The following is a 13,287-nucleotide window of genomic DNA, read 5'->3' as shown; positions in this document are numbered from 1 at the left end:
ACGTCGGTCACAATTAACTTCTTTAAACTATGAAGTGACTCTTTGAGCTTGATTTCAGACGAACCATTAAGGATACCTCAAAGAAATATAACTCAGTCAAAAGCTTTCTTAATTTAAATAAAGATTTTAAAAATTCCATCTTTATACGTAAGTATTACCATTTTAGCCATTTTTAAGTGTATAGTTTCATGGCTTTCAGTATATTTACATTTAGTGCAACCATCACCACAACCTATCTCTAGAACTTTTCCATCTTCCCCAACTGAGACTCTGTACCTATTAAATTTCAATTCCTATTCCCCCAGGCAACCGACATTCTCCTTTCCGTCGCTAAGAATCTGACTACGAGGTATTTCATATAAGCAGTGAAATTATATGGTATTTGTATTTTTATGGTTGATTTATTTCACTTAGCATAATGTTTCCTAAGCTTATCTATGTTGCAGCATTTGCCAGAATTTCCTTTCTTTTTTATGGTCAAAGAGCATTCCATGGTATGAATATACCACCTTTTGTTTATCCATTCACTGGTCAATAAAAGTTCTAAAAGCCTAAATGTAACTTTATAGGACCTTTAGGATAAAACTCACAAAATCAATACAGAAAAATGCCTAAACACCACAGCTAATGATTTCAGAGTTACTATACTTTTCCCTTTCTTAATGACAAATCGAGCTTTAATAAGACTTTGCCAAGTTAACAGTCTGGTGTTCTACTGAAAAACCAACTGGGATTTGAACTCCTTAGTCCTTTGTGATTTGACTTGGACCATGTGATAGCTCCAGTTCTTTTAACACATAAAATGAGGGGGCCAAGTCCTTTTAATTCTTTTAATTCTTTTCCTGAGAACATCCAGGAAAGGGAAGGGGGGGGCAGGAATATCAGGTGCCTCCCAATCCTAATCCATGATGCAAGCATTTTAAGTGTCATTTTTACAAACAAAGAAACTGAGAATCAGCATCATTAAGTATTTTACCTTCAGTCATATATTAAGTAAGTTTGAGACTTGGGATATCTGTATTTTTTCTGATTCCAAAGTTCACACTCTCCCCTCTATATCTTGATATTTTAATGAAAGGTACAAAAAGAGGTGGGGATGAAATGCACATAAAACATTCTTTTAACTGAGTTGATTATCGAGTGCAATACTGTTGACACCTGAAAAAATAAACCATATAAGTGGTTTTTCCATGTTCCTATGGCTATTTTAGGAACCAGCACTCTAGTTTTTTCCAGAACTCTAGGAATGCTGGCTTTATGCCCCTTCAACACAATATCTCTGTGACTAAATATTTAAGTTACTTGGATGCCATGACCACAAAAGAAACCCAACTGTGGGAACACAGGGAAAATTAGTTAATATTAACATACTACTCATTCACAAGGTCAGATTATATTTCTAACAGTAGTATGCATTTTTAAGCATCCCTGTATTTACTTTTTCTGAAATGGATTTCTCATGCATAATATAACTCACACCAGTTTTGTAAACATAAAAACAAATATTTTTAAGCAATGCAGGATTTTCTAAAGACTTTTACATTTAGTGCAACCATCATCACCACCTATCCCTAGAACTTTTCCATCTTTTCCAACTGAGACTCTGTACCTATTAAATTCCAATTCCTATTCCCCCAGGCAACCAACATTCTACTTTCTGTCTCTATAAATCTGACTACTCAAAGTAATCCATATAAGTAGTGAAATTACATGAACTGGCTTGTAATGCACTGGTCATAGCAAACACCCTCTTCCAACAACACAAGAGAAGACTCTACACATGGATATCACCAGATGGTCAATACCAAAATCAGATTGATTATATTCTTTGTAGCCAAAGATGGAGAAGCTCTATACAGTCAGAAAAAACAAGACCGGGAGCTGACTGTGGCACAGATCATGAACTCCTTACTGCCAAATTCAGACTTAAATTGAAGAAAACAGGGAAAACCACTAGACCATTCAGATGTGACCTAAATCAAATCCCTTATGATTACACAGTGGAAATGACAAATAGATTCAAGGGATTAGATCTGATCGAGTGCCTGAAGAACTATGGACGGAGGTTCATGACATTGTTCAGGAGGCAGTGATCAAGACCATCCTCAAAAAAAAAAAGAAACACAAAATGGCAAAATGGTTGTCTGAGAAGGCCTTACAAACAGCCGAGAAAAGAAGAGAAGCTAAAGGCAAAGGAGAAAAGGAAAGATATACCCATTTGAATGCAGAGTTCCAAAGAATAGCAAAGAGATAAGAAAGCCTTCCTCAGTGATCAATGCAAAGTAGTAGAGGAAAGCAATAGCATGGGAAAGACTAGAGATCTCTTCAAGAAAACTAGGGATACCCAAGGAACATTTCATGCAAAGATGGGCCCAATAAAGGACAGAAATGATATGGACCTAACAGATGCACAAGATATTAAGAAGAGGTGACAAGAATACACAGAAGAACTATACAAAAAAGATCTTCACGACCCAGATAATCATGATGGTGTGATCACTCACCTAGAGCCAGACGTCCTGGAATGTAAAGTCAAGTGGCCCTTAGGAAGAATCTCTATGAACAAAGCTAGTGGAGGTGATGGAATTTCAGTAGAGCTCTTTCAAATCTTAAAAGATGATGCTGTGAAAGTGCTGCACTCAACATGTCAGCAAATTTGGAAAACTCAGCAGTGGCTACAGGACTGGAAAAGGTTAGTTTTCATTCCAATCCCAAAGAAAGGCAATGCCAAAGAATATTCAAACTATCACACAATTGCACTCATCTCACACGCTAGCAAAGTAATGCTCAAAATTCTCCAACCCAGGCTTCAACAGTACATGAAGCATGAACTTCCCGATGTTCAAGCTGGATTTAGAAAAGGCAGAGGAACCAGAGATCAAATTGCCAACACCCCTTGGATCACAGAAAAAGCAAGAGAATTTCAGAAAAACATCTACTTCTGCTTTATTGATTACGCCAAAGCCTTTGACTATGTGGACCACAGCAAACTGTGGAAATTCTTAAAGAGACAGGAATACCAGACCATCCGATCTACCTCCTGAGAAATCTGTATGCAGGTCAAGAAGCAACAGTTAGAACCAAACATGGAACAATAGACTGGTTCCAAATCAGGGAAGGAGTACGTCAAGGCTGTATATTGTCACCCTGTTATTTAACTTATATTCAGAGTACATCATGCAAAATGTCAGGCTGGATGAAGCACAAGCTGGAATCAAGATGTCGGGAAGAAATATCAATAACCTCAGATACGCAGGTGATACCACCCTTGTGGCAGAAAGCAAAGAGGAACCGAAGAGACTCTTGATGAAAGTGAAAGAGGAGAGTGAAAAAGTTGGCTTAAAACTCAACATTCAAAAAACTAAGATCACGGCATCTGGTCCCATCACTTCATGGCAAACAGACGTGGAAACAATGGAAACAGTGAGACTTTATATTTTGGGGCTTCAAAATCACTGCAGATGGTGATTGCAGCCATGAAATTAAAAGACAAGCGTCTTCGAAGAAAAGCTATGACCAACCTAGACAGTATATTAAAAAGCAGAGACATTACGTTGCTGACAGAAGTCTGTCTAGTCAAAGCTATGGTTTTTCCAGTAGTCACGTAGTCATGAAAGGATGTGAGAGTTGGACTATAAAGAAAGCTGAGTGCTGTAGAATAGATGCTTTTGAACTGTGGTGTTGGAGAAGACTCTTGAGAGACCCTTAGACTGCAAGGAGATCAAACCAGTCAATCCTAAAGAAAATCAATCCTGAATATTCATTAGAAGGACTGATGCTGAAGCTGAAACTCCAGTATTCTGGCCAACAGATGCAAAGAACTGACTCACTGGCAAAGACCCTGATTCTTGGAAAGATTGAAGCCAGGAGAAAGTAATGACAGAGGATGAGATGGTTGGATGGCATCACCGACTTGATGGGACATGAGTTTGAGCAAGCTCTGGGAGTTGGTGATGGGCAGGGAAGCCTGGCATGGAGCAGTCCATGGAGTCGCAAAGTTGGACCTTACTGAGTGACTGAACTGTATTTACTTTTTCTGGAATGGATTTCCTAAGCATAATATAATTTACACCAGTTCTGTAAATAAAAGCTAATATTTTTAAGCAATACAGGATTTTCTCAAGACTTTTCCTGTTTTTAGGAAATTATTCAATATAGTTCCTTCTCACACATAGTGAAAACGATCAATCTATTCCATTTAGAATACCAACCTGTCTATATTTGGATCTGAGATGTTTAAACCAGGTGAACTTAATGCCAAGCAAACAAGTCATTTGCTAGATGACCAAAGCCTGAGATTAATGCAGTAAAATGGTTTCTCTTTTCCATGACCTCTGATTTTCAGGGGAATGTGTGAAGACAAACCATGAATGTTTAACAGAAGACACACAAGTTGTCTGAATCTTTTGATGTATGAATGCCCTAATCCATATTTATACAAGGATGGTGGGGCATTTGTTAAGAGTGTTGAATGGGGGGTGTTGCTGCTGCTGCTAAGTTGCTTCAGTCGTGTCCGACTCTGTGCGACCCCATAGACGGCAGCCCATCAGGCTCCGCCATCCCTGGGATGAATGGGGGCGGTGGACAACCAAAAAACATTTACTGAGCACTTTCACTCACAGCACTGGAATAGGCACCATGTAAGAAAATAAAAGAATTCACACATACTCAATTTAGTGTCAGAGATTTCTGTTTTAATTTAATATATATTATCTCTTTATTAGGGGATAGTTTACAAGTTCTGTTTAACTTTATTTTTTAATTGAAGGATAACTGCTTTACAGAATTTTGTTGGTTTCTGCCAAACATCAACATGAATCAGCCATAGAGTACATATGTCCCCTCCCTCTTGAACCTTCCTCTCTCCTCCTCCTCACAGATGCTCTTAAACCTGTCTAAAAAGATCTTTCCTCACAACCAAAAAGCAAAAATATAAAAATAACAAATAGACGCTTCTGTTAGGGAACAGTTTTTTTTTATCTAAGAATTAGCTTTTGAGGTTACAAATCAGATTTTTCATCAATTCACAAAGAATTCAACAGGTAACTATGATAAAGATGTAGCCATTTCTCTTTTGCAGGTATACCAGAGGAAATCATGTATCACAGCAAAAGAGATTTACATGACATATCTCTATTCTCACCTTGCCGGAATCCGTTCATCAGCATATTTTAAGGGCATAAGAAAGTTTATTAATTTATAGTAAAAATATTAAAATGATTAATTCATAGTTCTTAGCAGTAGTGTTATACAAACACCCAACATTTAATCCAATTTAGCCTTAAATACTATCTCTTAATACCCATGACAACATTTAAAATATATTCCCAAAGAAATATTCTGTACATCAATTCCTTTTTCTGACACAAGGGCCACCCTCAGAAGCTGGAAAATAAGATAACCAAAGATTCTTGATTATAACTGCCAAAGTGTATATAAATAAGGGAAAATGAGGAAAAGAAATTTTAAAAAGTCAACTGTTAAGCTTTAAGGATTAATAACATTTTATTAAAGTTATCACAGAAAGTAATTTGCTAATGTACCTTAAGAGATGTCATATTTTATTAGGCAGAAAAAATTATTGCCACAAAGATTAACAGATGACAAGGAGTTGGGACTTATTACATAAAAGCTGATGCAACTAACTGGAGATAGGTAACAACCATGCATTAACTCCAAAGAAGCCTAAACCTCCAAATTCAGCACCAGGCCACGCAACTGAGAAAATATACTTCAAATGTTTTAGATCCAAGGTAATATATACCATTCAATGTGAAGCATGACCATTCAGTGTGAAGCATGAACTTAAAAACAAGTTTAGGGCTTTATTTATACTATTTTATGATCTACAGAAAAAGGGATTTGGGGGAAAAGTTAGGCCTTATAGAACTCTACTTGATAGAAATATAAAACCTTCAAAAAGTTCTGGTGATTACCTCAGAGTAATACAGTTGTTCTGGCAAGAGGAAACGGGCAAGCTAAACTCTATAAACTAAACTGTTCATGACTTGCAAACTGCCATATTTGGTCAGTCTTTACACATAAAGAGAAAAACAAGGCAGTTAGGGGGTCAACAAGAGTGGTTATAATGTAAGTTTAAGTGTCTATCCAGTATTGTTTTGGATTACAAGTTTTCTGAAGAATAGGGATCTTAGGATCAACAAAAAACTGGACAGACTGGGAAGGGAAACCAGGTAATTTATGCAAAAAGAAACAGCTGTTAAATTTATATGTTTTATCAGGTATACCCATGGATAGCCAAGTCCTTAGCCTTGGATTTTCTTTTTTTAGAATCTAACTATGGAAAATCAATAAAACAAGGCAGTTACGTACAAAGCACCCAAATGCATGCCGAACCTTGCTTTATGAACACTGGTTAAATTAGTACTTCTTTAATGTTTGAGTTTTAGCTCTAAGAAAGATTAAGTTTTACGTACACTTATTTCACATGCTTGAAAAGTGTAGTATCTGATTATATTGACAACTACAAAGATAACACTTGTGCAGCCTATTCAGAAACTCAGCACATCAGCAACTATAAAGACACACCACAGTAGAACTGACTTAAACTAATTATTTTCTGAAGCCGGTACTCAAAGGGCACATGTTAAAATAATCACTGTGAAATGGAAAGACCTTCAAAGTAGGCTTCATGTCAGCTGGAAACACTTCAACTGAAAATGTGCTCAATAAAAGATAATGACTTCTCTAAATAAAAGAATCTGGGCTGTAAAGTTTAGCTAGTAACGTACTCCATAATAGAAAACGACTTCTTTAATGAATCAAGGCTGTGTGGTTGAGATATGTTTATGAAAAACCATGTTCCCTTATGTAGATAACGTGCATTAATACACTTCTTTCAAAATGCAGTAGAAGAGATAGGAAACAAGTGCCTTCACTTTTACAGTCCTACTAAACTACAAGTTTATCCAGGTTAAGCACTTGCAAACTGCTAATAGAGCACTATGCCAAAATCAACTATACTTAACATTTAAAAGTAAAAAGAAAATTATGCAAAAAAATGCCGAACTGTATGCAGTTAATAAGTACCCAAATATATACCTTAATACCGATGAGCTGAGCTAGTTAACTGTAAACTAAGTTATAAACCTGAAATGAAAAGGAACTGTGTACCATAACATAGCAATAGTTCAACTTTAATGACAAAGTTGAATTGATAATACGTACCGAACCCATTATTAATAAATACAAATCAATCGTGGACTCAAATTTTATTAATAGAAACTGAGGTCTACAAAGGAAGACAACTGTCCCTTACTCATTTTCAATTTTTAATAAGTAAACTCAAATAAAACCTTGAATATACATTAAAATAGCACCTTATACACGCTAGAATTAAGGCCAACAGGTCCTTCGTTTAAAAAGGAAAACGTGCACTCCTTTGGAACGTAAGTTTTTCAACTTTCTAAATCTCAGTTTTAATGTGACAAACTCAGTTCAATTCACTTTCTTCGGTTTTTTTTCCCCTCCTAAACAAAGCAGCTGGGATACAGACACACGCTCGCGACTTACTACTCCAGTCCCACGTATGTGAATACAGGTGTTTATTTGAATGAATGTATCAAGTGAATTGTGAAACCCTGTTCCCCACCCCCGCCCCAGACAACAAACAAACAAAAAACCCTCAAAAGATCTCCAATTCTTCAAGTCGGAAGACAATTTAATGGGGCACTTATAGCGTACCAACAGCATGGTCTGCTAGGGCTTTTGCTTCCAAGATAAAGGAACCGTAAGTATGGAGATGACTGTAAAGGCAGTTGCAGATAACAAACCGAATGTTAGAAGAGAAGGGACACCAAAGTACCACCAGGCAATGGACAGCGAACTCCTGGAAGTCTATTAGGCTGCTGGGAATCACGATACAAGACTGAGGTACTGGGGGCAGACACTTAAAAAGACTCTGGGAAGACGGGGCTACTGGGGACACTTAGATAGCAGCTGGGAAAATGAGACGGAATGGCCAACACGAGAAGGCACACCGACACTAGAATAAAGCAAGCTTTTCAAATCAGGCGCAGCCCAGGAAGCCAGCTTGAGGCCGAAGCCAGCCTAAGTCACAGGTACAGGCCCAGCGAGCAACGGGGAGAAACTGAGGCGGAGGGAGCAGCCAAATTCTCAAACAGGACCTCTCTCCAAACACAAAAAGTCAAGAGACAAACCGGCTTTGCAGCGGGGGCGAGGCAGACGGCCACAAGTGCACCACCAGGAAGGCATACACCCACCCAGACAGGGGGAACCGGTTTGGGCAGGGGCTGTCCGAGCGTTCCCGCTTGCGCATGCGTCCTCCCCCCGCCCCAGGGCCGCTGCTCCCCCTCCCCCCAATCACTGCTCCCCTCAAAACCCGGCTTGTCGAGGGAGCTGAACGCAGTCTCGCCTGCCCACCCCCGCGGGATAAAAACACGGCATGGCTCCCCGCAGGGACCGTCCGAAGATCCCCCCCGGGCTTGGTGGGTGGGAGGAGGAGGAGGGGAAACGCGGCCCTACCCGACCCGCCGTCTCCTCCTCCGCCGCCCGCCGTTCGCCGTCCCGGAGGCTCCGCCGCCTGGGCCTCCCCAGCCGCCCAGCCCCCGCCCTCCCCGCCCCCTACTCACGTGAGAGCGCTCCTTCCGTCCTCCGCCCCGCCTCCTGTCCTGCCTCATAGGCCCTTGGCAAAGCCGAGTCGCCCTATTGGCCCAACGGCAGGCGGCGGGGGCGTACTTCCTTTGCGCGGACCCCACCTGGGCTTTTGGCCCGCCTCCGTATTCTGCGCCTGCGCGGAGTCTGCTCTCCGGGAGCTGCACTCGTCTCCGGTTGGTGTGTGCGCGCGGTGGCTAACAGTGGCTCTGTGCCTGCATCAGGGACTGGGAGCAGGATTGGCGGGGGTAGCAGGCTGGGTAGTACCTGTTGCGCCTGAGGTGGGTCCAACCTCAAAGTCACTGGTGCTAGAGCAAGGAATCCCTTCCTCCCCTTTAACGTTTAAAAGCTGTTTCTAAAGTCGCACTTAATGACGTTAACCCAACACACCTGGCCTTTATTGAGGGCGCAGAAAGTGCCAGGGATTGTAGACAGGTAGGTTCCTTTACAGGTATGCCACTTGGCTTTACTACAAACCTTGAGAATGATAATGATTTTTCTAATTTTGTAAAGGAATCCAGCCTAAGGAACGGGATTCCGTGTAGAAGTCAAAACTTTCTAACTTTGAAATCAAGGGCGACTGGCTACAACACAACTACCTTGAGACATCTGAGACACACAAAATAGAACAAAATGAACTAGGTTGTTTCAGAGTACTACTCAAAGATAGGGCTGGGGTTTTATTTAAAAGCCATACAAAACTGATAGAACAGCAGCAACAGAATGAAGTTGAAAGTCCCTCTCCTGAGTGAATTTACAGTGTAGTTGTAAACAAAAATAATGATTATTAAAAGTGCTAATTAAGTCTTGACAGTTTATGAAATAATTCTAAAGCTTCTCCCTCATTTTCTTGATTCAAATTGTGTATACTCTTTTCCAGCTAAATGAGTCATTCGCAAAGTTTTCCTGTGGATAGTGCATCTAAATCAACCAGACACAGCAAAAAAAAAAAAGCTGTGCTCTGTTGCAGTCCTCTTTGTGACTTGTCTATTATAATAGACTTGGCTGCACTCCCACAGTAAAATAGCTTTCTTCCTTCTCCTTACACAGTTATGTAACAGAAATACACACCCATTTTAAAGTATTTAAATAACAGATATAACATTACGAAGAAAGCAAAATCTCCTGAAATCCTGACACTCGGACAAAACCACTTTTAATAGTTTGGTGAACATACATTTCATGTATTTCTTGATTCATATATATTTCCCCAATATATACATAAATCTTAACATAATCTTTTAAATAAAATTTTATTACAGAATCACTAGAGTATGTCCTGAAGAAAAATCCAAAATAGGGACAACCTCAAATAAAACAAAAATATCAGATTCCCACTACAAATACTAACAGTTTAAAACACAGTCTTCTTTGTGTCTATATATTGTTTTTCAAAATGAGCTCACATAGTTAAACAGTCTGCTGTATTCAACTAATAGTATCTACCTTAGCATTTCACTAAATTTTCCTCTCATCTAATTCCTAGATCTCATTCAAATTTTCTAACAACCTAAAAGTATTTTTACAGCTGGCTTTTCCAAATCAGTAATATCATTTCAGTAAATTTTCCTCTCAGCTAATACCTAACTATAATCAAATTTTCCATTGACCAAAATATATTTTTTACAGCTAATTTTCCCAACTCAGCATCCAGTCCAGGCCCACACACTATGTCTGGTTGTGATGTCCCTTAAGTATTTCTTAATCTAGTACTTAAGAAAAAAAATTGAAAGACACTGGCTTATTGAAGAAATCAGTCCAGTTGAAGTACAAAATTTCCTGTCTTCTGGATCTGAAGAGTTGTTTCCTCAAGAAGTCACTGAGTTTGTTTCCTTAGACCTTATATTTCCTGGAAAATGGAATTTATATCTCAAGCTCAATAGATTGATGTGGTAAGCTGGAACCAGAATGGAAAGTCCGTAAACGCTAAAATATGGAAAATGAAGTTCAATCTATAAACACAGGGTGCCCTTGAAGTTTCTAAGGATAGTCCAATAACAGATTTGGGTTTTAAAAAATTTCATTCTGGTAGGAGTAGAAAAGGCAAAACAGGGAGTAAATAGAACACGTTGAATATCACTTTCTGATCCTAGGCAGATTAGAAACACCTGAACTAAAGCAAAAGAAAGGGGGGGAAAAAGGAACTGAGTTTGAAGGAAATATCTTCAAGTTTGTTGATTCTGTCTTTTGCCTGCTCAAGTCTGATTTTGTTGTTATTCAGTCACCAAGTCATGTATGACTCTTTGCAACCTCATGGACTGTGGCACAGCAGGCTTCCCTGTCCTTCACTATCTCCCGGAGTTTGTGCAAACTCATGTCCATTGAGCCGATGATGCTATGTAACCATCTCACCCTCTGCTGCCCCCTGCTCCTTTTGCCTTCAATCTTTCCAAGCATCAGGGTCTTTTCCAATGAGTTGGCTCTTCACATCAGGTGGCCAAAGTATATTTTGATCCCCTCTAAATGAATTTTTTTTCCTTATCTCTGTCGTACTTTTCAAATCCAGAATTTCATTTTAGTTCCTTTTTATAATTTCTATTTTTTTAATGATATTTGCATTTTTTGTACATTATTTTCCAGACTTCATCCATGTTTTCTTTTAGCTTGATGAGCAACTCTAAGACAGCTGTTTTAATGTCTTTGTCTAAATACCATATGATATCACTTATATGTGAATTCTCAAATATGACACAAATGAACTTATCAATGAAACAGAAGCAGACTCACAGACATAGAAAACATGTTTATCAAAGGGGAAAAGGGGTCCGGGAGGGATAAATTAGGAACTGGGCATTAGCAGATACAGATTACTATATATAAAATAAACAAACAGCAAAGTCCTACTGTATAGCATAGGGAACTATGTTCAATATCCTGCAATAAAACATAATAAAAAATATATATATATAAAAAACTGAATCACTTTGCTGTATACCTGAAACTAACACAATATAGTAAATCAACTATACTTCAATAAAAATAAAATAAAATAAAAAAAATGTAGAACTCTTGTATTTGGAGAACAAGGTTCTTACTTCCCACTCTGGCTCCAGCAAGCCATACCTGAATATAAACAGGGTTGAGGGGTAGGAACAAATAGTTTCCTACCTATTCACACTAAAGGCTCACCTTGACTGAAATTAACCTCAGATGACCAACCAGATTTTCCCCTGGAACATGCAAGCATTCAAATAGACTCCAGAGTTCCGAAATAGTTACTTCAGACAGTTTCTGCCAGTATAATTGTTGCCTAGGTAGAGATGGATTCCATGTTCTTCCTACTCCATCTGAGGAACAGAAAAATAAAAGTGAACACTAAATAGAGCCTAAGAGGTCTGCAGGACACTATTAAGGGAAACAATGTACCATTATAAGTATCCCAAAAGGAGAAGAGAGAAAGGGAAGAAAAGATAATAATGTAACTGTAGAAAGCCAAAGAAAAAAGAGAACCTTCAAAGCAACAAGAGAGAATACTCATCACATACAAGGGATCTTCAGTAAGATTATCAGACAATTTCTCATCTTAAATCTTAGAAGCCAGAAGGCAGGGGGTTGATAATATTAAAAGTATGAATGAAAAAAACTCTTGGTGGACAATTCTATATCTAGCAAAATTGTCCTTCAAAAATGAGGGAAAAATCAAGACATTTTCTGATTAAAAAAAAAAAGCTAAGGGAATTCATTACCACTAAACCCACCTTTCAAGAAATGATGAAGAGGATCCTTCAGGTTGAAATGAAAGGATGCTCAACAATAATTAAAGTCATATGAAGAAATAAAGATCTCTCTGGTGAAGAAAAATATACAGGCAACTACAGAATCATTAGTGTAATTATTTACCTCCATTTTAATTTTCCTCCATTTTACTTTATGATTTTAATGAAAATGCATAAAAATATTAGTCTAATTTATTGCACACACAAGGTATAAAGACATAATCTATAAAATCCAATAACAAAGAGGAGACAGAGCTGTACAGGACAGTTTTTGTTTGTTACTGAAATTGGTATCAATTTTAACTGTTACAATTTTCAGCTGTTAAATGTAATTCCCATGGTAACCAAAAAGGAAATGTCTATAGAATATACACAGAAGGAAATAAGAGGTAAGTCAAAAGTTTTCACTACAAAAAATAAAAAAAGAAGGCTGTAATGGAAGAAATGAAAGACACAGAAGCTATAAGCCTATAGAAAATGAGTAGCAAAATGGCAGAAATAAGTTCCTCATTATCAGTCTTTACTTTAAATGTAAATGGCATAAACTTTCTAATCAAAAGACAGAGATGGGCAGAATGGATAAAATAAAAACATGTTCCAGCAATATGCAATCTAGAAAATACTCACTTTAGATCCAAAGACATTAATAGGTTTTAAAAAAAAGATATTCTATGCATTTTTATGCAAGTACTAACCAAAAGGGAGCTTCGGGTGGTTATATTAAGATTATACAAAATAGACTTTAAAAAAATTACAAGAGACAAAGAAAGTCATTATATATTAAAAAAAGGTTCAATAGAGCAAGATTATAAAAACTTAAACATTTACATAACTAGTGAAAGTCATTCAGTTCTGCCCAACTCTTTGCGACCCCATGGATTATAGTCCATGGAATTCTCCAGGCCAGAATACTGGAGTGGGTAGCCATTCTTTTCTC

At 38.1% G+C, this 13,287-nt stretch overlaps 1 protein-coding gene across 7 annotated transcripts in view; it reads right to left on the bottom strand.

The window, feature by feature from the left end:
• Window positions 1–13,287, bottom strand: part of RABGAP1 (RAB GTPase activating protein 1) — a 168,723-nt gene that overhangs the window by 151,285 nt on the left and 4,151 nt on the right. The window contains exon 3 of one of the 7 annotated variants that reach the window (XM_025261634.3): window positions 11,764–11,921. The exons of 1 other annotated variant lie outside the window; for it this stretch is intronic. The gene's annotated coding sequence lies outside the window, so the exon portion shown is untranslated. Of the gene's footprint in view, window positions 1–976; window positions 1,798–8,505; window positions 8,588–8,612; window positions 8,937–11,763; window positions 11,922–13,287 lie in introns of those variants that run through there. 5 more of the 7 variants (XM_044926319.2, XM_025261637.3, XM_025261639.3 and 2 more) reach the window with 5 other exon arrangements.

This window comes from Bubalus bubalis, chromosome 12 (assembly GCF_019923935.1).
Source record: "Bubalus bubalis isolate 160015118507 breed Murrah chromosome 12, NDDB_SH_1, whole genome shotgun sequence".
In the NCBI taxonomy this organism is placed as follows: domain Eukaryota; kingdom Metazoa; phylum Chordata; class Mammalia; order Artiodactyla; family Bovidae; genus Bubalus; species Bubalus bubalis.
This window is presented reverse-complemented; position numbering and strand designations above follow the sequence as displayed.